A 24,510-nucleotide genomic window follows, 5' to 3' on the forward strand; every position below is an offset into this window, starting at 1 on the left:
TGTTTTATAATTAATAATCTCGGACAATAGCTTGCTCGGATTAGCTTGCGACGCAATGATAAAGATGACGAATATCAAATTAATGTTATTAATAGATTGTGATAGTCTCTTGATGATAGAGGAAGGTATAAGAGGTGGAATGGGTCAATACTCAAAAAGATAAATAAAATCATAGAATAAATATGTTGAAAATTATGAAGAGAATACAGAATATTCTTACAATCATGTACTTAAAAGCCAACAATTTGTATGGATGGGCTATGAATCAATATCTACGGTATAAGGGATTCAGATGGTTATGTGAGGGAGAAACCAAAGAAATGGATTTTTCAAATATGGTCGATAACCCTTTCTGAGCGTGTAATTCTAATTGGAATCACGATCTTTCTTGGTTATCATAGCGCATATTTCATGCCGAATGATTCCAAGTTGTTTCGTGCATCGTAATTCTAGATTTTGCCAACGAACGAGAGCTTTGTACGGTTTTGCCACCATCGCTAGTTTACTCGCACTTAATAAGTAATCCATTGAAATATAAAACAATATTATTAAAAAAAACTCAGGTCGGAAAGTGTTAATACTGGCTGTATATTAGAAGTATATCTCGAATATTCAAGCGAGTTCCATGATTTTCACAAAGACAATCGATTGACTCCTAAAATATGTGCCCATCGGCCTCTACACCACCAAAGCTACTATCAACACTATATGATAAAGAAAAAATATATAATTAACTATCGAAAATTAAAACAATGTTTTTCACTTGGATTTGAATTAAAGAAAATGCATCGAGTAGGAAAGTTTGAACGATCGATTTGTTGAAGAATTATATAGATTTAAACACACGACTGAGAACTAAAGCGGCTAATGATTTTGAGAAAGTCTTCTATAAGTTCAAATATAATTCAGTCGTTGGAAAAGGACTGAAAAATATTTTTAAAAAATGTAGCCCAAAGCAATAAAATGTTGTCCAGCAATAATATTGAAAGTAATTGCTCAACCGAATTTAAAAAAATAATGTTTATGCGGAGAATCTATGTGCTATAATATTGGATAAAAGAACAATGACTTTTAATAAACTGATATGTGTTGATATACTAATTCTATCAAAATATTTAATATATGACTTCCATTATTATGTGTTAAAACCAAAACATAAGGATAAAATAGAGATGTGTCATACTGGTAGAGATAGGTACTCGAAGGTGTAAAGAATATTATTGACTAATTTGATACAAGATACCACAGATAAACAAAAAATAATTGATAAAATTAAAGGTAAAATTATAGAAGAGGTTGTTGGTTTAATATAAAAAATTCTCTCAACTAAAGCATCCCAATTCGATTTAACAGTTAAAGATTTTAAAGGTAAGTTCTTTAAAGAATAAAATTGCAAATAACAGAGGGTATTCAGAAAACTGTTGCATATAAAGAACTAATATTTAATTACTGTAAAGTATGTTTGCTCAAAAAATAAGTACAAAAATGAGAAGAATTTAAATAAAAGTTATAAGCATGATCTACTCTGTGCAGAAGTAAATAATTTAGTTTTGAACTTTATAACACATGTATTTTAAAAGATAGGATACATTTCCTGCCATGGGGTCATTATAACGTAGAAGATAAATTGATGTAGTTTTAAAATAAGTTTTATGATTATATGTTACAAAAATTAATCTCACTTTTGCTCTTCTACTGTGATAGTATTTTTTTACCCTCTAATATCTCACAACTACCTCCTTAACACTCATACTATTATTTAAAGGTGATAATTTAAGAACAATCTTTACATGGTAGTTGTGTGCTCTATTCGTCTATTTTAAATTATATCCTCGTCGTTTCAAAACTGAGCTTGGGACCAGCTATACTTCGTTATATGGCTTATCCAGAAAATGGCATACTTACTATTTAGACGATCTTAAATTTTTTTAAGTTCATCGTTTATTCTCTTTTTATTGTTCTTCTCGTTCGCAACCAATTCAAATATACACCCAGAATTGTAGGTTTCACAGCCCTTTGACTCTTGTCAGATACGAGTTTGATATGATGATTCAATTGTGCCTTTAACCCTGTTATTGTATGAAGGTCCTCATTGCTCATGTTTTCAAACAGGGGTCAAAAGTAGTCTACATACGCTTCTTCAAGTTGCTTCAAGTTAACCGTTAGGATGGCGACCATAATAAACAGGTCTTGTAATGAAAACCCTAGTATGTTCTGCACTGGTGTTTTCCATAACATCGATAGTGAAAAACTTTTGCCGGAAAGTCTCACTACCAAAAGAACAAATTTTGGAAGGATCCATTGTTTGTTTTTCTTTATAAAAAAACTCTAAACTCGGTGGAATCTGTAACTGTAAAAAAACGTGATTTTGTACTATCAACAAGGCATTTGTCGTGATTATTTGGAACGTTTCCGAGATGAAAGTCCATCAAAGTGCTGTTAGACGGGGTTGGAGAAGCGCTTCTACCACGTTTAGCACACTTGATGAGCCGGAGAAAACCACCTTTAACCTTTCTCGTTTCATAAAGAGGACTAGTATGCGAAAGGATCTCTGGTATTCAGGCCAAAGCAGTCGAGGTTGGTTTGATACGGTTGAGATAGAATCTACCATATTTTAAATCAAATAATACTAGTAGTGCGGAAAACGCTGTACTCGCGTAGTCGAATCTGAAGACAATGTGATCTGAACGATTTCGTGTACTTCACACAATTGATTGATTTACTTTACATGATAGTGTATTTCAAGGCGACAACTACTTGTGCATTTTGCGCAGTGACGACTTCTCGTTTTACTTTCCTCGTCCTCGATTTTTCATCCGTTTCTTCTTCCCTTTACTGTTGTAGCTACCGTAGTTTATTAACGGCAGTTGGACAGTGCATTGAAAATGATTTGTGTCATATCACAGTAATGACATTTTCCAACAAAAAGCTATAAGATGTGGGGAAGGGAGGACCCGCTTTCATACAACATATTCGTACTTTATAGTTGATACTAGCATCACATTCTAAATGAAGTATCGGAAAAAGTATCCATAGGTACGTCAAAAAGAATACATAACCCAGAATCAGGATAAAATTTACAAGATACTTTACCAAACTGAAGAAGTACAGTTTCTTCTATATAAAACGCCGACTAGTACCCGACACGTACGAGACATTTACCCTATGGGTACAAGAAAGTCAAAACAGAATAATAGCCGTACTTCCCTTTTTTTTCTCCAATCCTAGCAACATCAATCATTCCTTCTTTTCCAAAGACGTGCTAAGAGGAAATATCAAAGAAACAACAGAGATGGGAATTTAATACGAGGCTTTCTCCTGTTGATATACCCAGCAAAGACAAACTCAGGAGTAGATTTCTTTGAGTATCTAGTTTGTTACATCGACGAAACAACAATCAACAACGAGTTGTCTCAACGTCCTAGAAGAAAAACGAGATAATATATTGTATGAAAACAAATTGCATTTCTACTCTCTCTCTCTCTCTCTCTTGTAAGGACCACGACGTAAATGCTGATTATCTAATGTCTCATGCTGTACAAGTTAGTTTATGCCCTTGCTAGGTCTTAACAACTTGATTGTCTTCTTTTTCACGAAACAAAATAAAATTGTCATGTATATTAATGTGTGTGTTTTTTTTGTTTTTTTTTTTTGTCTTTACGGAATTTGAAACGTCAGATATGAAATCAAATACACGCCTTATTTCACGTACGAAGAAGAAAAAGAAATGTACGTATACGAACATGGAGAAAAATACATATTCTTTGAAAAAAGAAATTCTGTATTTTATTTCACATTTTCAATTCTAATTCTTATTTTGTACCGGTAAATTGAAATTCGAATTCCATTTCTTTTTCTCCATCAGTTTACAGGTGGAACAAACTTTTAAATGCATAAAAATTCCTGAAACTGTTGTTTTACGTAAAAATATATATAAAAATCTTTTTCCGAAATTTCGTGTGTTTTTGTAAGAAAGAAAAATTTCTTTTAGAAAAAAATAAAAAAACTTTTGTGTTAAAAGCAACTGCTTCGAACAAATGAATAGATTCATTCTGATACAAATAATTTAATGGTGGCAACTCTGAAAAATCGTTCGACTATTGTTACCGATTCATTGTTCTAGTATCGCTAAGGCACTGAGTTATATTTTTACATAAAATCTCAACTATATGAACAAAACAAGATTCGAACATAGGTGTCTGCCAACAATCAAAAATTCATAAAGGTCCGATAAGTATTTTCATTTCTAAATACAGTCTAAATTATACAATAAGGTAATGTTTATGTCATATACCTGAATATGTCACTGACTATCAAACGCTTTGCACTGTATTAGAGTCATTAGGGTTTCGTTCAAGGTTAAAGAGAAGTAGAAGTATTATACGGAACTAAATCAAATAATACAAAATGATAACACAAATCTAAAACAAAGTTCCTTTTCAACAGATTAGCTATATGAGACATGAACATATTGTCATATCTGCTGGCAGAGAAAAAATGACTTCTCAATGGGCTACGGTAGCTCAGTGGTAAAACGTTTACCTTTGATGCATAAGTTCACTGGTTCAATTCCTAAGCAAGTAAATTTGTGATGTTCGTGCCTTCTCTCTTCCTTTCGCATTCACCATTTTTTTATTACTCATCATCATGTCTCCTTTAGCATAAGGGACATAATCATGGGACGTTAAACTCAAAATGAACTCGACGAATCTGAATTACTTTTCTTAAACTATCACCAAGAATCGAACTCACGGATTTTGTTCTATAGATACCTGTTACCCTCGGAGAGACGCAATGTCTATATCATACTAACCAACCATTATTCAAGAAGATGAATAATACAAACATGATGTCCTACATTACCTTAAAATTGATAATTTCTAAATTAAGGATAAACAATATACACTAAAGGTATGCCTGTTCATAACATAATCACTCCTGAGGTATATAACATATGCTTTTTGCATTTTAAGGGAAAAAATGTATCACGAAGTACTTAAATTTTGATATCAAATTTGTGTGTATACCATGATGTATGTATCCTATCATTTTTGGTACTTTTAAGAACCAAAATCCATCACGTAGTAAATAAACAACTGTATCAAATTTGCACCTTCTAAATTGTAATGGATTGAGGTGGGTACTCCTCCCAAATCAATGTACGTGTATAATTATATAAGGTAATAATACTTCATCAAGGGGAGGTCAATAACTTCCCAAATTTGAAATTCTTGGTTATTTTATATCCATAAAAGAGAGCGAATTAAAAAGGTGCAGTCCTGAAACAACGTACTCAATCCCATAAGGTAATAAGACGTGATGAAAAATGAAACCAATAACCTCTAAAATTGATAATTTATAATCATTAAAGGGAACGAAATGCCTTCCAATTTTAAGAAGGAGTGTGTACTATCTCCTAAACCCTTGTACTCAATTATATAACAATATAAAATAAGAATTTCTCATCAGAGATGATAGGATAGTTTTTAAAATTAGTATCACCAAAATAAAATTGATATTTATGATTATTTTATAACCATCAAAGAGAACGAAAAATTAAGGTGGAGTGCTCCATCATACAACGCTATAAGACAAGAAAGGCCGTAACAACCTCCAAACTTTATACCAGTAAAAGGAAACATATAATCAACATAGGCCTAATTCATAGATCCCAATCATAAAAGAGAACTATCCACAAGAAGCAAAAATGTTGAATGCGAATGAACATAATGCGAAGATCAGTTGTTGGTGTGAGTATATCAAACACACTACCTACATGTGGCAGTTCAGCTATGCCGTGAACTTGCGTAAGGTCAGAGTGGACATGAAACCTCAACAGACCGTATTAAGGGCGTGCACGCTGTACGAGTTCAAACTGGGGTCCGAGGCCCCTGGAGCGGGCTGGAAGATACAACAGGCCTTTGGTGAGGCTGTCGTGAATACGCGGACAGAGTACTAGTAGTTTAACAACTTTAATGACGGTGACGAAACACTCGATCACTCACCATGTGGCAGAAGACCAAAATATGTACACAATAAAGATGTTCGGGCAGATATTGAGGTGAACAATGGCCAGTCATGTGAGAAACTACATTACCTCTATTGACTTGAGAAGTACTAAAAGTTTGTTCGATGTGTTCCACATGATTTGACCCTGGGCCAAATGGCAACAAAAGCAAACTAATTATTAATAATTATAATTGGATGCCAACTAATTATTAAGGAGCTTCGTAGAGTACCCAATTCTCAACAGCCGAAAGCAGCACTTCACCACAAGAAGGAACCTCTGTATGTTTGGTGGACTGCTTGCGGCATCGTGCATCGAGAAGTGCTAAAAGTTGGTCAGACCAACAATGTAGCTGTGTACTCTCAGCAGTTGAGTCGTGTTGAAAAAAAACTCAAAAGTGTGGAGCTAGCTCTTCTCAGTGGCAAAAGCGTCCTCCTGTTACAGAACAACGCTAAGCCCCGCGTGGCTAGGATGACACGGTATACCATGCGAAGCCTTGGGTGGGAAACACTAATTAATCCGTCCTAGTTACGGGCATTGCGCAGTCGGGTTATCGCCTCTTCCATTCATTGAACAATCACCTTAATGGAAGTGTAAAATGCGCTTGATACCTGCTTCACGGCCCAACAAGTTTTAATGTAATGGAATGCAATGTCTTCACGACGTTCACAATATGACGTCGATGAAAATGGGAACTATTTTTGATCTTCCAGGTTATGTCTTAAGTGACATACCGGAATTCGAAGGCGGCGGGTGAAAAGCGGAGAACTTCCTTGGTTACTTTTATATGGACAACGTGAGCTTGAAAACGTACTTATACAGTTTCCAAATCCAAGTAGCTACAGGAAGCATATCATATCTTTGTATATTTGTTTATTTGTGGGTTTTATTTTTAATGTTTTCAACTATTAAATGTCTGATATAGACAATGATAAATACTAATGTGATCTTTCCTTTTTGTAGCTATAAACTGCAAATATGTAAGTATACATTCCCATTACACAATTTCAACTCACACTTAAAATATGAACATTTCTCAAAATATTAATACTGTTTACTATGGTACTCAATGCTATCTTCGAAACCCAAGTATTATGAAAATGTTAACACCAGTGAGACATTTTATATGATCTCACATTGAGATGCTGCAATGTATTCAATTTAATTAGATTGGAAAAGTATTTAATCGCACCATCCCTTTTGATTTTAAAACTTATTGTCATTCTGTTTGCATTTTCTTGAGTACCATGAAAGTGTTTCATAAACTAACAATAGTTATCGAGAGTTACAGTACTTCACAATCCAACGAATGCTTTCTTTGAGACTTGTCGGTCGATGGTAAACCAGCGGAAATATTGGCTACCACTGTATTACATAATTGCCGGTAGTTTATTAGTACAAACAGCAGCAAAAGTATCTTCCCCTAAAGACTCTAATTCCACTACTTGGGGGCCGGGTAATTTGCAGTTTGTAAAATGTCTGGGCAGATGCTAACAAACTTCCATGCACATTTTCTTCGCACTGACAGCAGTTGGAAGCTCGCTTCAGGTATTTATACAGTTAAGGTTGTAAAGTAGGTGACTAACGAAACAATCTCCATTCTAAGATGAATCTCTGTGGTTCGGAGCATGTTTTCCAATGAACATCACATATTAATCTAAATATCGCTGTGCATGTAATGTATTATTCCTGTGTATACCGTACGTATAGAGAAAAAGACATTGGCCACGCATGAATCAGAAAACGCTTGGAAGTAGGTGGAAATGTCAAATCTATAAAAACTACTGGAAATAAGTTTGTAAATCATTGCCTCAATTGAGAGAACTTCTCCAATTCTTCTCATTATCCAACATCTTTTATATTTAGGGATGGGAGGTATTGCTTACCTCATTGATTGTGTATTGAAATTGAAACATAAGAAAGAGTTTCAACCTCGCCTGGATTACAACTGGTGTCCGCCGAATAGTAGGTAAATGCGCTAACCACTTACCTACCGAGTCGTTGAAGCTTCAACTAAAACTATTAGCAACTTAAGGTCTTTGCACGTAAGACTACACACAAGATACTAATGTTCACATTAGGAGACGTTTCTTATGTAACTATCAGAATACCTTACTCGAGATTTCCTTCCGTAACTTAAAAACAAGTTATATAGACCTGCGTCAATGAGGAAAATATCACAACATTTTCTTCGAGTTGAGGATACCTCATCGTTTTTAACGATGATCCCGACTTAATTTACTATTCTTCCTCACCTTAACTTCTAATATTCAAAAAAGAAAAGATGTGTTTTATTTTTGCATTCTTTGAATTTTATCAATACTAGTGTTGTAAAGGCTTGGAAAAACGGGAAAGGTGGACAAATTGAAATTTTCGAAGATTTTACTACATTATGCTTTCAAAATGAAGACGATGTTATATTTACTAGTTTATAGTTATGGTTCATTGAGTAGTTATGTTTATCGTACTAAAAATAGGGAAATTTAGTGGCAACAAATATATCTGCACCACTTCTTGAAAGTTATCACCTTGAGAAATGGAGTTATGTTATGTTAAATATAATCCTAGTTAGATTAATTAACATAGACGCATTTATATTATTTTAAGTAATTGTTGAAGGCTACCGTTTTATGGCAGAGAGGTGTTAAAATAACAGAGCCAGAATAATTTTAGTTATACCAATAAGTTAAAATAATATATATATATATATATATATATATATATATATATATATATATATATATATATATATATATATATATATATATATATATATATATTATGGAGATTGGTATGTTCCTTGTACTTTGTAATCTTTCCGGAAATTTTGAATTCATTAGAAAAATTCTTTTGTTAGGAAATATTAGAAAAACTTGGAAAATATAATTTAAAAACTATTTCTTCGCCTGATCTTATTTGCTGTAACGTGTCTGCAGCATATATACAACGTACAAGTATTTCGGTAAAAGGAAAAATACTTAAAGCAACAACTTTTATTTTTACTTTCTAGTTTTCTGATTTCAGATAAAAGCCCCTCTTTATTATTTGTATTTTTTTTGAACAACGCAGAAAGAAGAATGATCATATTTACAAAGACGCACATTCACACCCAAGTGAGTAAATTTGAGCAGCGATAAATATATTAAAGATTTTAACATATTGAACTTGGGTTCGTTATTATTGGCGACTAGCAGAATACTTGTTCTTCGTACGGGGAGAATACCTTTCATTTTTTATGTAAAGTGCACCAAAACTTTCACCATTGAACATAGGGATCCCAAAATCTATGAATTCGACATTAGTATCAGTGATTTGCAATACTTTTACATGTCATTCTTCCCATTTAGAAGTACTAATGGGGCTAATTTGGATTTAAACTGTATCGGAATTTTCACTGTTCATCTCAGCCACCCCGAAAACTATGCATTCGACAATAATAAGGCAATTTTCGATAACTTTTATATATACACCCCTTTTCTTCCCCACGTTGCGGTGCTGAATTTGGATTTAAACAGCGTCGCAAATGTCATTGCCCATCTCAGTGACCCCAAAACTATGGATTTCATACTACGGAATAACCGCCATTTTCAGTCATTTTTATATCTCTCTTCCTACCCAGGTTACGGGGATGAATTTGGATTTAAAGGGCATCGGATTTGTTACTGTTCATCATAGCAATTCCAAAAACTATGAATTCGACACTAATATTTTCGATTATTTTTTCATTCATTTTATCAGTCATTTTCGATTATTTTTAAATGTATTTTCCACACCCCCTTGCTAAGGTTTCGGCGCTGAATGTGGATTTAAACTTCATCGGAAATTTCACTGTTCATCACAGCGACCAAAGAACTATGGTTTCGACACTGATATAGGCTATTTTCAATCTTTATCTCTCTCTCTCTCTCTCTCTCTCTCTCTCTCTCTCTCTATATATATATATATATATATATATATATATATATATACACATACCCCTCTCTTGCCCTAAGTTGCGGACCTGAATTTTTAGTTAAAAAGTATCGGAAGTTTTACTGTTAATCTTACAAAATCCAAAAACTATGGATTTGACACCAATATTTGTCATTTTCGATCACTTCATATATATACCGGGTGCAACATTTATAATGTCCCACCTTTATAACAGAGGAACCAAGAGAGAGATAGAAGCGAAACTTTGCACAAACAAACAGCAGAAAGGGGAACATATATCCCTATATTGGGTAACATCACCAGGCGAAAAGTGTTGCCAACCCAACATAAAGTTATGATTTTTTAAATCGAATGACCTAAATTTCATTTCATAATTCGAATCACCAATGAATACAAAGACGAAAGAGATGACACTCTCAGATCAGTGTTGCATACCTTTCGAGAAATAACGTTAAACATGTGTCAAACTTAAACGCCTTTAACACACACAATGAATGAAGTAGTAAATATTCGTGCACATTAAATTAAATACTGGGGAGATCTCTTTAAAATGACTTCAAATTTAGAAGGATCAATTAAACAGTGTTGCCACAAGAGAAGAGAGAAAAGTTGAGTTTGGAAATAGTGCAATAACTTGGAAGATGTACCGAGTACAGTATGGTTTAAAATTCTTGGAGCAAATCCGTATATCATAAGGAGCATTGTCACTTTTATTTGAGATCGATAAGTCAAGTACTTACCGAGATATTCGGTACTTTGTAAAACCGGAGAATTTTGTGCTGTAGAAGATGGTAACGCTGTTTCGAAATTCCCCTTTTTCCCTCAGCATTGGAGAAATCGTGAAGAAATTATTAAAAAGGAATAAAACATAAATGAATATACATACAATAAAATGAAACGCATTTGAGTTTTTGAAAGGACTAATTAAACGTAATGTGGATATAAATTGTTCTTGAGTTAGTAATACGAATTCACATTTCAACAAAATGGCTGAAATACGTTTACGAGAGTTACCTAATGGCTATTCCATATTTACTCTCATGCAACTTTAGGCGAGTAATACCGAAACAATTCAATGTTATCAGTAAATATTACCGACTTCTTACTATTTCTTTTTTAAACACGAATGAATGAAATAAGTAACAGTTTGTTGCAATTGAAGCAATACAAAGGATGGTTTCCAAGCACAATTTGTTTGGGTGTGTTGTAGCTGGTTGGTGTAGCCAAGTGGATGTAACCAAGATAATTACCCGTCTCCTTCGTTTGCTGACATATGTCTAAGGGGATCATTCGGAAGCAACGTTCAAGAAATTGTACATACAATAAATGCAAGCAGTCATTATAACTTCTATGCCGATGATTGCTAACAAAATCGTAAATATTGCTTTGCGTTGACGCCATCCATATCGGATAATTCCCCAAGTCTGTTGCATTACTCATCAGGTCACGAAACAAATTTCTTTGTGTGGTATACTTGGTAGAGATGAACTTTCACTTAGGGACTTAAAATTTCGGAGGATAAGAGATGGCGCTGTAAACCTAAGTATTGGGGAGCATTTGCTCTCAATTTTCCTTCATTTTTTTACTATTTACAATTTATTACTTTTGATAATTTTGCTATTCAATACAATTATAATACAATGTATTTCTATTTTAATATCTATATGCGCCGCTTATCCTTCTTTATTACAATGAAAGTGTGATAAACAACCTATTTAAAACAGGCAACTTCAGCCATATTGGCACGTGCCATTTTAATACAAATATTTAATTCAACCAACTTTTATTCAAAACAAACTTAGTGAAACAGTCCACATGGCTCTACGGCTGGGACCATAAATCTCCCGTAAGGGAGAAAAGTGAAAGTGAAAGTGAACTTAAAATTTTAAAGTCATTGTCCCTAACTGAGTATTTCTTTATTTATTATCATTTTGCTACCATATTATAAATCTCTGCAAAGGTTACCTGTATGAGTTGTAGTCTATATGCACCATAGGATAGGCATTTTTCTGTAAATACATAATTATATCTACCGCAAAATAAAAGTCGTGTATTTTTAAATTTCTACTTTGCGGACACCTTGTCAAACTGCAAGTTATCTTCATATTTGTGAGCTTATTTATTGAATGTGTTGTTACAATTCATCGAATAAGTTTGAAATGCGCTACCGTCTTTCATGTGAAGCTCGGTAAAATGTTCTAAGCACATTTTTAGGAATATTTATCGTTGAGTTTTACTTTTGCCGCACCACTCCAAATAATGGTTCAAAAATTATAATTATTTTACAAATTCCTTCTTATTGTTTATTAAATGATTTGCGCTGGCCGACATGAAAATATCTCAAATTGAATAGTTGAATTTCAAGGGGACAATCATAATCAGTTGTTGAAAAAGTAAAATTCTTCTAGGATTTGCGTGTAAATACGGCGTTCAGATGTGTGCATAAAATCTGCAATCCAAAAAACAAGGAACAACCTGTGCTAGTAGGAACCTAAAAAACACGAATACTATTTAACCGAGTCCCGGCAGGGCGATGCTGGAGCCTGAGCTCTTGCGAGGGGGTGCGTTCGAAGAGAGGTATATGCAAAAATGAGGATAGTGAAATCGAGTGGATTTTGGCAGATATGAGTTTCAATAATACTTGTCACGGTCTCATGCTTGTAGCGTTCCACTTGTAAACATAAAATACTACTTCTGTACACTGTGCACAAATACAGCACCGGTGGAATATAGTTTCTAAGGCACAGAGCCGTAGCTAGAGGTGGGCCTGCGGGGCGCTCGCTCCGGGTGCTAATAGCAAGGAGGCTCCAAACGAGCAAGAAGAAAGGAAAAGTGTTGAAAATGAATAAGACGCGGCGCCCCGTAAAAGTTCTGCCGCCCAATTAAATCAATATTGTCGGTTAGCAAAGAAATGGATTTGTTAAAAAAATTTCTTGCTCGCTCCGCTCACAACTTCAACGTTTCAATAACTGTCACAAGTTTTTCACTTATTAAAAAAGCTATTATATATGATTTATTATTGGCGATGATATCAAGGTGCCGAGTAATGTCTTATAGATTACGCAGGAGCATTTTCAAAGTCAAACGGTCAAATTATGAAATGTGTTTTGATGGTGAGGAATTTGTTTAGTTAATCACGCCTTTCTACTCAAACGGGTTAATCACGATGGTGAGAATGAAGGTATGAAAAGTAGAGGAGTAAAGAGAACATGCAAGCTGCTGTTTGCGCGGGAATACTAAAATGAAAGTAAACAAGGATAATAATATTATCGGACTTGAAGAAGTTGTACAATAGAGACTTAAGTGGTCAGAACTTCAGCAACGATTTTGTCTTTTTCAAAGACCGATCACTACCAGTGATTTTTAAAAATTCAATTGACATACGAATAGTTTCCAATTTGAATGTTTTTTTTATTGGAATCATTTCTCCATGAATTTTTTTCCTGCATATTTTTTCCTGCATATCCTGTAGTTGTGTGATATTTTTACCTATCTACATACATACAAAATATACACACATTATATACCCGTATTATTACGTTACAGTTTACAAAAATGTTGTTTACCGTAAAAGATTCGAAATTAAAATACTATTCAAATAGAGAATTACGAAAGTTTACAATTACTACTGGAAATCAATGCTGTCACCCATTTTGAACATTTTAAAGAACATAGTTTCTAATGTATTGAAATTTCATTTCTTATGGATAGTTTGAAACGTTGTAAATAGTTGTAAAGAGAATGAAGAAAATTAAATTAAAATCTTCCTACAATAGAGTAGCTGTGTTAGACATGGAGTTGGTGAATGCTGAGAGTGGCGTTAGAAAAGTCCGGGTCTCTTAAGCACAGTGGTGATATCAGAAATCGGGACCCAGCCATGAGGCTCCAGAAAACTGGGGTCCCACATTTTTGGTATGTGTTCTTTTTATACGCCTATTAAACATGGAATTGTAGGTGGGTGGTGAAGTTGGAAACGTTTGGGTCGTTTGAGCACAGTGGTAATGTCAGAAATTGGACCCTTGTCTCAAAATACCAAAAACGGTGTCCCGAAATTTTGAGCTTGGATTCATTCTATTTTTCTCTTAAGCCTGGAGTTATTGGATAAGGACTGTAGTGTTGGAAAGCTCCAGGACGTGGGGTCCCAAAAGTTTGGGTTCAGGTCTCTTTTATTTGCCTATTTAACATGGTGTAGTACTAGGACGTTGGCATTTGAAAGGTCGGGGTCGATTAACGAAAGCGCTAATGGCATAAATTGTGCCCTGGCCTCGAAGCTCCAGAAATGAGGTTCCGAAATGATGAGCTCGAATCCACTCTATTTCTCGTTTAAGCATGGAGTTGTTGCATCAGATGGTGATGTTGGAAAGATCCGGTTCCCCTTACCACAGTGGTGGTCAGGAACTGGGGCCCACCATGAGGTCCCTGAAATGGGGTCCCGATATTTTCGGCATGAGCCCCTCCTATACGCCTATTAAACATAAATTGTTGTACGAATGTGATGACATTGGAAAAGTTCGGGTAGTCTGTCAGAGGAGAGATTCAGACGTCTAGGACCTTTCCAATGCCACCACCCGTATCCATCATGTTTAAATGAGAAATAGAAGGGACCTCGGCTCAAAACTTCTATATCCCATTTCTGAGGCTTTGAGGCCAGGGTCCGATTTCTGACGTCTCAACTGTGTTCAAGGGACCAAAACCTTTCCAACGCTACTACCCTCGTCCAACAACTCCATGTTTAATAGAATGAACCCGAATCCAAAATTCCGGAACCTCATTTCTCAGGCTTCGGGTTCCATTTCTGTCTTCACGAATGTGCTACCGAAATCCAGACCTTTCCATCGGCACTATTCGCGTCTAAAAATTCCACGATTTTCAATCGAATAGAATGAACGTGAGCCCAAAATCTCAGGACCCTATCTTTACGGATTCGGGGTCCGGATTAGAATTCTGATATCACCACTATGCTCAAGGGACCAAGACCTTTCCAATACTACTAACTCCGTCCAATAACTTCATGTTTAATTGTCGAATAGAAGAAACCCGAGACCAACAATTGGCCATTTTTGGGGCCTCCGGGCCTGGGCTCAATTTCTGACATTACTGCTATGCTCAGGGAAACTGGATATTTCCAAAGCCACCACCCGCGTCCAGCAACTAAATGTCTAGTACGTTTCCCTAGCGTAGGAGAATTGGCTCCATGCTCTTTCCATGGCCGTTCTGCAAATAGATTTGTATACAACCAAAAGTAGTTTTGTCAAGTTAAACAGAAAGTACAAAATAAGCATCTTGGAAGCAGCTTTTATTTGTAAAAAGATACATAATGATCGCTATTGGCTGTTGCAATGGTCTATCCAAGAAGCTTGATAAAAAAAATTAGCATAAGAACAAAAGCTGCTTCTTACATGTAAAAAAAGGTTGGTAAGGTGAGTATAGAGGGGCTTCGAATTCTACTTCGCTCCCTGCGCCGAAATCTCTAGTTACGTCACTACTGATACAACCATAATTTATATGCACTCACTTATTTTATGCGTAGTAAAGTACTCGCAAGGATTTTACACTAGTAACCTATACCTATAAAATACAGGTGTATTACTTTGTATTTACAGAAATGTGTTCTTTGTAAATGGCTTTTCGTGCGAAGTACGGAATTTTACCTCATATTTATTATAAATTCAAAGGCAAATAAATTGACCAAAATGCAATTAGTAAGACTGAAATAATGTACTATATACAGGCTCATGTACAACAATGCGTGATATGTTTAACTTCTGTAACAGAATGCTGATGGGTTCATTAAAATTTTACTTAGGTGATTTTTTTTCTTTTTGTACTTGAATGTAAAATATGAGTTACGATAGGTAGGTTGGCTTTGATTATTTTAGCAAAGTATACATTTGGTAAATTCCTTTTATGATATTTCACCAAACGTAAAAATATGTGAATTGTGCATTAATATCACAAAAATCACAGTTTCAAGTTTTCTTTTACATACGCAGCAGCTGGGTCGTGATTAATAAATGTCTTAAAATATTTTATACTGCTTCATTCTGCAACGGATTATGTTAACGAAATGTAAAGTTTGCTTTTTTTGCAATAATTGGTATGCAATTATATTCATTATTTACGTTCGTTTGTGATCCGCAAATTTTGCGAACATTATTACGAAATGAGACTGATATGCTGTTATTCAGCATGGCACATAGACTGTTATTAGTTACTATACCAATAGTTTCTAATGTTTGCATTTAGTGTTTAGATGTACCGTTACGCACAATACAGTGTGTTTGAAAAAGAACTCCCTAGTTTTAATGTGTCCTAGAATCTGTACAAAGTGGCATACACTATTTTAGTTTGTGGTGTTTGATTCATCAACTCTCCAAGTTTGACTCCCCTGCAGTTGGCAGGCCTGCTTGTCCTTGACACGGCACCAGTGCGCTTTTACCCCCTCTGTTTCCTCAGTCCAGTCCAGGCAGGCGTGCAGTGCAACTCAGCAACAATGTGTACTTAACCTCATGGACTTTTTCTTTTGGAGCCACATGAACAATGTTGTGTACAGTGAAAAGCTCAGACACATCAATCATTTACGGAAAAGAATCGTCGCTGCGGTTGGGACTGCCGGGTCTACACCTGAAATATTCGTGAATACGTGGCGAGAAGTGGAATATTGTCTCGACGTGTGCAGATCCACAAATGGATGCTACGTGAAATCTACCAACATTAGACAAAATTTGAAGGAATTCTCTTTCATGATATGTACTCATTCATGTGTTTTCATTCATTTCCCAATAACATGTATACTTAAAACTAGGGAGTCCTTTTTCAAACACCCTGTATTATATCCTAGTAACTGTTAGGAATACTTCTTCCAATATATTGTACGACAGTCATTTCAAAAAGCCATTTCCTAAACAACGAAATAAAGTTCTGATAAAACGTCTGATTTTCACCAGACAAATTCTAAAACGTTTTGCTCGTAGAATTGTTATACCTTTATTTATAACAATTTAGATCCAAGCTCTGTAAAGTTGTGTTCGTACAATAGTTATTTTTTAATGACAATTTACATCAACAATTTATGTGCTATTCGGGAACCAACTTTGACAAGGTGAAAGAACTCTTAAATTTTGTATTTAAATAAAGTAGTGATGTGTGCCCTGAGTAGCATTCGTTCAGTTCTATCAAGTTCTGATCGTGGAATGCTTAACTCATTATTTATAACAAATTAAATCAACAACTTATCGGTCAATCGCAAACCGGCTGTGAACAAGGTGATACAACTCTTCTATTTCGCAACGAAATATATTTTTGACAAGAATTCTGAGTAGCACCTGTCAAGCTCTATAAGCTTCTGTTCGTAGAATGTCTAAATCGTGATTAATAAAAAGTTAAATTAACAATTAATTGCCCAATTGCCAGCCGACTGTAAACAAGGTCATAGTACCATTTTATTTCGTAATAAAATAGAGTTCTGACGTGTGTTCTGATTAGCATTCGTGAAGTTCTTTAACGTTCTGTTCGTAGAATAGTTAAATCTTTTTATAAGAAGTGAAATTAACAATTCATATGCCACACGCGGCTCTGAGCAAGATGATGTAAAACTTTTATTTCGTAATAAAATAGAGTTTTGATGAGAGTTTTAATAATACTCGTCAAGGTCTTTGAAGTTCTGTTTGTACAAATGGTTATATTTTTATTTACGACAATTCAAATCAAAAATTTATGAAGTATTCGTGAACCGAATCTGAAAGGGGAAAGACCTCTTTCATTTTGTGTTTAAATAGAGCACTGATGTGTGCCCTGAGTAGCATTTGTTCAGTTGTATGAAGCTCTTGTAGTGTAATGCTTAACTCATTATTTATAAGAAATTAAATCAACAACTTATGGGTCAATTGCAAACCGGCTGTGAACAAGGAGATACAACTCTTCTATTTCGCAATGAAATATATTTTTGACAAGAGTTGTGAGTAGCACCTGTCAAGTTCTATAAACTTCAGTTTGATGAATGTTTAAATCTTGATTTATAAACATTTGAATTAACAATTTATATGCCAACTGCTAACCGACTGTGAACAAGTTAATACCATTTTATTTATGACAAACTACCATTTTCTTTACGATATAGTAACTTCTTATTTCGAAATAAAATAGTTCTGAAGTGTATTCCTTAAATTCTGTAATGTTCTGTTCGTAAATAGTTAATTTTTTATAACAATTTAAATTGACAATTTATATGCCACTCGCGAACCGACTGTGAACGAGGTGATTTAACTCTTTTGTTTCATAATATAATAAAGTTTTGAAGAGACTTCTAAATAATATTCCTCAAGCTACTTAGAGTTCGATTACTAGAATTCTTATATTTTCATTTGTTACATTTCAAATCAATTTATGGGCTACAATTAAACCGAATCTGATTAAGATGATCATATTTTATGTTGCACTTGAAAACAATTAGTGACCTGAGTTATGAGTAGCATTCGTTCCGTTATATGGAGCTTTGACAGCGGAATGTTTAGCTCGTTATTTATAACAATTTTAATTAACAATTTATTGGCTACTCGCGAACCGCGTGTGAACAAAGTGATATAACTCTTTTATTTCACGATGCATTAGAATTCCGATGAGAGTTCTGAGAAGCACTCGTAAAGTTGTATAACGTTTTGTTCGTAGAATGTTTAAATCTATATTTATAACAATTTAAATAACCGATTAGTGGGACATCAGCATACCGACTGGGAATATCGCGATATAATTCATTTCCTAAACAATGAAATAAAGTTCTGTAGAAACTTCTGAATTTCAGCAGATTAGTTCTATTAGTTCCGCTCGTAGAATGGTTATACCTTTCTTTATAACGATTTAGATTAACAATTTATTGGCCGTTCGACAACAGACCGTAAAAATGGCGATTCAGCTCTTTTATTTCGTAAGAAAATAGAGTTTTGATGACAGTTCTAAATAATACTCGTCAAGAACTTTAAAGTTCTCTTCGTGGAATTCTTATACGTTTATTTATTACAATTTAAATTAAAAACTTATGGGCTATTCAAACACTGACTGTGATCAAGTTGATTTAACTCTTTCATTTTGCAATTAAGTATAGTATTGATGTGTTTTCTGAGTAGCATTCGTTCAGTGCTATGAAGATCTGAGAGGAGAATGCTTAACTCGTTATTTATAACAACTTAAATTAACAAGTTAAGGGATACTCGAGAACCTACTGTAAACAAGGTAGTAAAACTCTTTCATCTTGTATTTAAATCGAGATCTGATGGGTTTTCTGGGTACTATTTGTTCTCTTCTATTTAATTTTTATCGTGGAAGGTTTGACTCATAATTATTATAAATGTAGACCAACAATTTATTGGCCACTCGCGAACCGACTGTGAACTGAGTGGTAGCACTCTTTTCTTTGTATTTAAAAAGAGTTCTGATTGTGTTCCGAGTACGATTCGTTCCGTATCGTTGAATTTTGAACTAATTATTTATAACAACATAAATCAACAATTTATGGGTTATTCGCGAACCGACTTTGAAGAAAGCGATAGAACTCTTTTATTTGCTTTAATTACAGTTCTGTTGGGTGTTCTGAATAGCATTCGTTCAGTTGTATAAAGTTCCGATCGTGGAATGTCTAACTCATTATATAAAGAAAAATAAATTAACAATTTATTCGCCAATCGCAAAATGGCTGTGAACAACGTTATAGAACTATTATATTTCGCAATTAAATAGATTTCTGAGAGGGTTCTGAGTAGCACTCGTGAAGTTCTATAAACTTCTGTTCGTAGAATGTTAAAATCTTGATTAATAAAAATTTAAATTAACAATTTATGGGCCACTGGTTAGCACTCTATAACTAAAGACAATATGCCATTTTTTCGAAATGGAATAGAGATCTGATGTGCGTTCAGAGAAGCATTTCTCAAGATTGTAAAGTTCTGTTCGTAGTATAGTTAAGTTTTTTCTTGTAAAAATTTAAATTAACAATTTACATACCACTGTCGAACGGACTGCAAAGAGGGGATATAACTTTTTTTCGAAATGTAATAGAGTTCTGATAAAAAAAATTCCTAGAAGCAGTCGTCAAGTTCTATAAAGTTCTGTTCGAGAATATTAAAAAATTTATTTATAACATTTTATCTTAACAATTTTACGTTAACACGTTAGTATCATTTAATTTATGACAGATTAGCATTTTCTTTATGACATAGTACCTTTTTATTTCGAAATAAAATAGAGTTCTGATGTGTATTCGTCAAGTTCTGTAATGTTCTGTTCGTAAATATTTATTTTTTTTATAACAATTTAAATTAGCAATTTATATCCCATTCGCGAACCGACTGTGAACGAGGTGATTTAATTGTTTTGTTTCGTAATAAAATAAAGTTTTGATGACACTTCTAAATAATATTCGTCCAGCTCTTTAGAGTTCGTTTAGTAGAATCCTTATATTTTTATTTGTTACATTTCAAACCAATTTAAGTGTTATAATTAAATCGACTGTAATTTACGTTATCACATTTTATGTTACACATAAATAGAGTAGTGACCTGAGTTCTGAGTAGCATTCGTTCCGCTATATGGAGCTCTTACAGCGAAATGTTTAGCTCGTTATTTATAACAATTTTAATTAACAATTTATTGGCTACTCGCGAACCGCCTGTGAACAAATTGATGGAACTCTTTAGTTCACGATGCATTAGAATTCTGAAGAAAGCTCTAAGTAGCACTCTTGAAGTTGTATAACGTTTGGTTCGTAGAATGTTCAAAATCTATATTTATAACAATTTAAATAACCGATTAGTGGGACATCAGCGTACCGACTTGGGACATCGCGATACAATTTATTTCCTAAACCATGAAACAAAGTTCTGATGAAACTTCTGATTTTCACCAGATTAATTCTATAACGTTCTGCTTGTAGAATAGTTATACCTTTATTTATAACGATTTAGATCAACAGTTTATTGGCCGTTCGACAACAAACCGTGAAAATGGTGATTTTGCTGTTTTATTTCGTAAGAAAATAGAGTTTTGATAACAGTTCTAAATAATACTCGTCAAGAACTTTAAAGTTCTCTTCGTGGAATTCTTATACGTTTATTTATTACAATTTAAATTAAAAACTTATGGGCTATTCAAACACTGACTGTGATCAAGTTGATTTAACTCTTTCATTTTGCAATTAAGTATAGTATTGATGTGTTTTCTGAGTAGCATTCGTTCAGTGCTATTTATTTTTGAAAGCGGAATCTTTAACTAGTTATTTATAACAACTTAAATTAACAAGTTTGCTATCGCTTTGTGAAGGAGGTCACACGAATTCACCTTGCATTCTTAATTAAGATTAGTTACCAATTAAAAACCTTCTCAATCATCCCCTTCACCCGGACGCATATACATGCTTTGCCGATCTCCATTCAAGCTTGGGAACGACTCGAATGAAGAGATCGGTCGCAACGTGGTTTGTCACGTACGAACTATCCTATTGTAAAGATCAAAATAGAAAAGAAATGTTAATTTTACCTATTTTTGGTACTTATCAAAGTCTGCCGCGAGGGATAGTACTCTAGCGTTAATACTTAAAATTAACACTTGTGAAAAGAGAAATCAGCAAATTGAAACACCGGGAATATGTTTTTAACTACTCACATTTAACCATAAGCCGAAATAATTTTATCTTACATGAAGTGAGTAAGTACTAACTGACACAGAAAATAAGTATTACATACTAACAAAGATGAAGTGAGATGTATTAAACACACACAGTATAAACAAGACTTATATATATTGGAAACTGATGTGATACTTCCTTTTTGTTTTGAATAATTGCCTATCTAACTAAAACAATGATACAAATACAAAATTATTTATACAAAACGTAATACGCGAATGAGCTCATGATCAGTGGCTTTTCTTTTCTCTGTTTTTTTTCTTTTATTATCACTACTATTTCACGACAGTGGATCTGGCGTACTAATCACAACCTAAAGAAGTCGTCACTTTGCTATTAATCGATTGATTTGCTCCTGTGGCAGATATCTTTGGAATACGAGATCTTACATGAATTGCCTGATAATTTCTTCAGATGTACAAATTGATGCTACTTACAGGTTCACTTCCTCTGAGATGGAGACTACTCTCGGTATCACCCTCGAAATGCGGAATGCTGGCTCAGCAAAACTTCTTGTCTAATGAATCTTCCTGGCTAATGCTTTAGGTGATATCGGGCATCACCTCTGGTGCTTGGGGTCCCGGGTTCGATCCCAGCTCCCGCCAAGTGAACTTTGTGGTGGACAAACACCGTGCTCGTGGGTTTCCTCGGGGTTCTCCCGTTTCCTCCCACTTTCTTCATTCCACTATTTCACTCATCTCTCATAATCACCGTCTCCTTTAGCCTAACCGGCATAACCGTGGGACGTAAAACTTAAAGATTTCATTTAAAGATATCGGGCATGGAGTCTACGTACATTAGGTTTACTTATTTTCACTTGTTAAACTGAAAACTCTTTGCTATTTCGCACTTATGTAGAAGTTCAAATCCTCGCAGTGGTACGCGTGTCCTACTCCATGATGGTCCAAACCCGATTGCTTGGCGCACTTCCTTGTCACCACAATGCAGGTGATGAGTAAGTGTGCTCTCGACGTAACGCTGTTCCTGATTGGTTGATAATTACAAAATTGTCCAATCACAAATGAGCTTAGAAGTAACCGGAAACGTGGAATGATCCAGCACTTTCTCGAATGTTCCAGCCAGCTACACAACCGGAAGTTTCAATGTCTTTGAGACAAAGAACTATTGCTCTACACACACACACATTTACAAGAAAAGTCAGTTTGTGGCGGCGAAGAGATGTCATGCACTGAAAGAATACTCGCATAGTTGCCAACTGCTAAGTTTATCACCAAAAGTCAATTATGAATTTACTAAAATATGGGCATTAATTTTCTTGCTTCGAGAGTCGATAGCAAGTGGCGCCCACACAGAATTGGCAATATTGCATTGCTAACGTTGCCAAAGAACTCTGGACCGTTTATGTGGTCCTTTCTCCCCTCTGGTACTCTCGAGTACTGGACAACAGGGGGAATTGGTAGGAGAGCTCATCCATGAGTTTCGGCTTACTGTCATGCCTAGTCATCAACAGGCCTAGTCATCTTCCCACCTACTCAAATAGAGTGGGAGCTACTGGGAACATTGACATTACCCTAGTCAACGAACCAGCCATTGGCGTGGTACAGGACTGGAAGGTACATGACGCTATCACGCATAGCGACCACAATGTGGTTACTTTCGCACTGCCAATTGAAAGGAATGGAGTCGAAGGGGCAGAAGTTCCTGAGAGACCAAAATACAACCCTAGGCTCCTCAACTGGGAGTTGCTTAGGGATGTGCTGGATACGACTCACGTTATGGGACCCACGGTAGACGAGTCAGCTCGCAGACTACAAGAAGCCATTGTGAATGCTATTGAACGCAGCCAGCAGCCACCTCACCCGCTGGGTATAGCATCCATGCCCTACTGGACGCGACGCCTTTCAAGGCTACAAGCGACCAGCAGAAGGGAGAGGAAGCGGTACCAGTCTGCATCAGAGCCGGACGTCCGACGGGACAGACTAGCAAGGTATAGGGCGGCGAAGAGGACCTTCGAAAAGGCTCTCAACGTTGCAAGGGCTGCCTCATGGAAGAATTACGTCCAGAGCAATCTGGAAACGGATCCCTGAAGTGTACCTTATAAAATTGTCAGCAGAAAGATTCGAGCACCGGAGGTCATGCAAACCCTCCAAAAAAGTGCTAACGCGCTCACGGAGTGAGGGCAGGAAACGGGTAAATTGCTGCTCAAGGTTCTCCTCCCGGATGACAATCCGGAGGAGGATGATGCAGACCAAAGAAGGATGCGCGATGAAGCCAACAACGACTATGACGCCGAAGAAGACATTCCCATGTTCTCGGAGGCAGAAGTAAAGGAGGCAATCTCAGGGCTCCGGTCCGGAAGGGCTGCAGGTCCACACGGGATAAGGCCTGAAGTTGTAAAGCAATGTTCTAATGAACTTGCTGGCCCGTTGACAACCTTATACAATGCATGTCTGGAACAAAGGAGAGTGCCTGCTATCTGGAAGAATGCAGAAATGGTAGTATTCAGTAAGGGCGAGGATAAGGATCCTCAAGATCCTCAATCGTACAGGCCAATTTACCTACTAAATGTACTTGGAAAAGTGCAAGAAAAGTTGCTTATCCGGAGGTTGACTCTGCACCGCCAGAGAACTGGGATGGTTGCCAATCAGTACGGTTTTCGATCTCGGAAATCAACTGAGGACGCAATAAACCATGCGCTCAGGGTGATCAAGGAGTCTCCAACGAAATATACCATAGGTATATTTGTTGACATTTCTGGGGCCTTCGATAATCTCTGGTGGCCAACCCTCTTCGGGCGCCTCAGGGAGATGTGTTGCCCTAAGAACTTGTATGAGATGTTCCGAGATTACTGCAGGAACAGGAACACGTGGTTCCAGATCGGAGATGTTCGCATCTCCAAAACCTGCACCAAGGGCTGTCCCCAGGGATCTGTGTG

General features: G+C 35.5%; 1 long non-coding RNA gene across 1 annotated transcript in view; it reads left to right on the plus strand.

The window, feature by feature from the left end:
• Positions 1–1,247: 1,247 nt before the first annotated feature.
• Positions 1,248–24,510, plus strand: part of LOC145694246 (uncharacterized) — a 1,290,393-nt gene continuing 1,267,130 nt past the window's right edge. The window contains exons 1-2 of the long non-coding RNA XR_014132974.1: positions 1,248–1,368; positions 6,971–6,987. This is a non-coding gene — a long non-coding RNA (uncharacterized LOC145694246). The remainder of the gene's footprint in view (positions 1,369–6,970; positions 6,988–24,510) is intronic.

The sequence above is a fragment of the Thermobia domestica genome, chromosome 9, assembly GCF_964235325.1.
Source record: "Thermobia domestica chromosome 9, izTheDome1.hap1.1, whole genome shotgun sequence".
NCBI lineage: Eukaryota > Metazoa > Arthropoda > Insecta > Zygentoma > Lepismatidae > Thermobia > Thermobia domestica.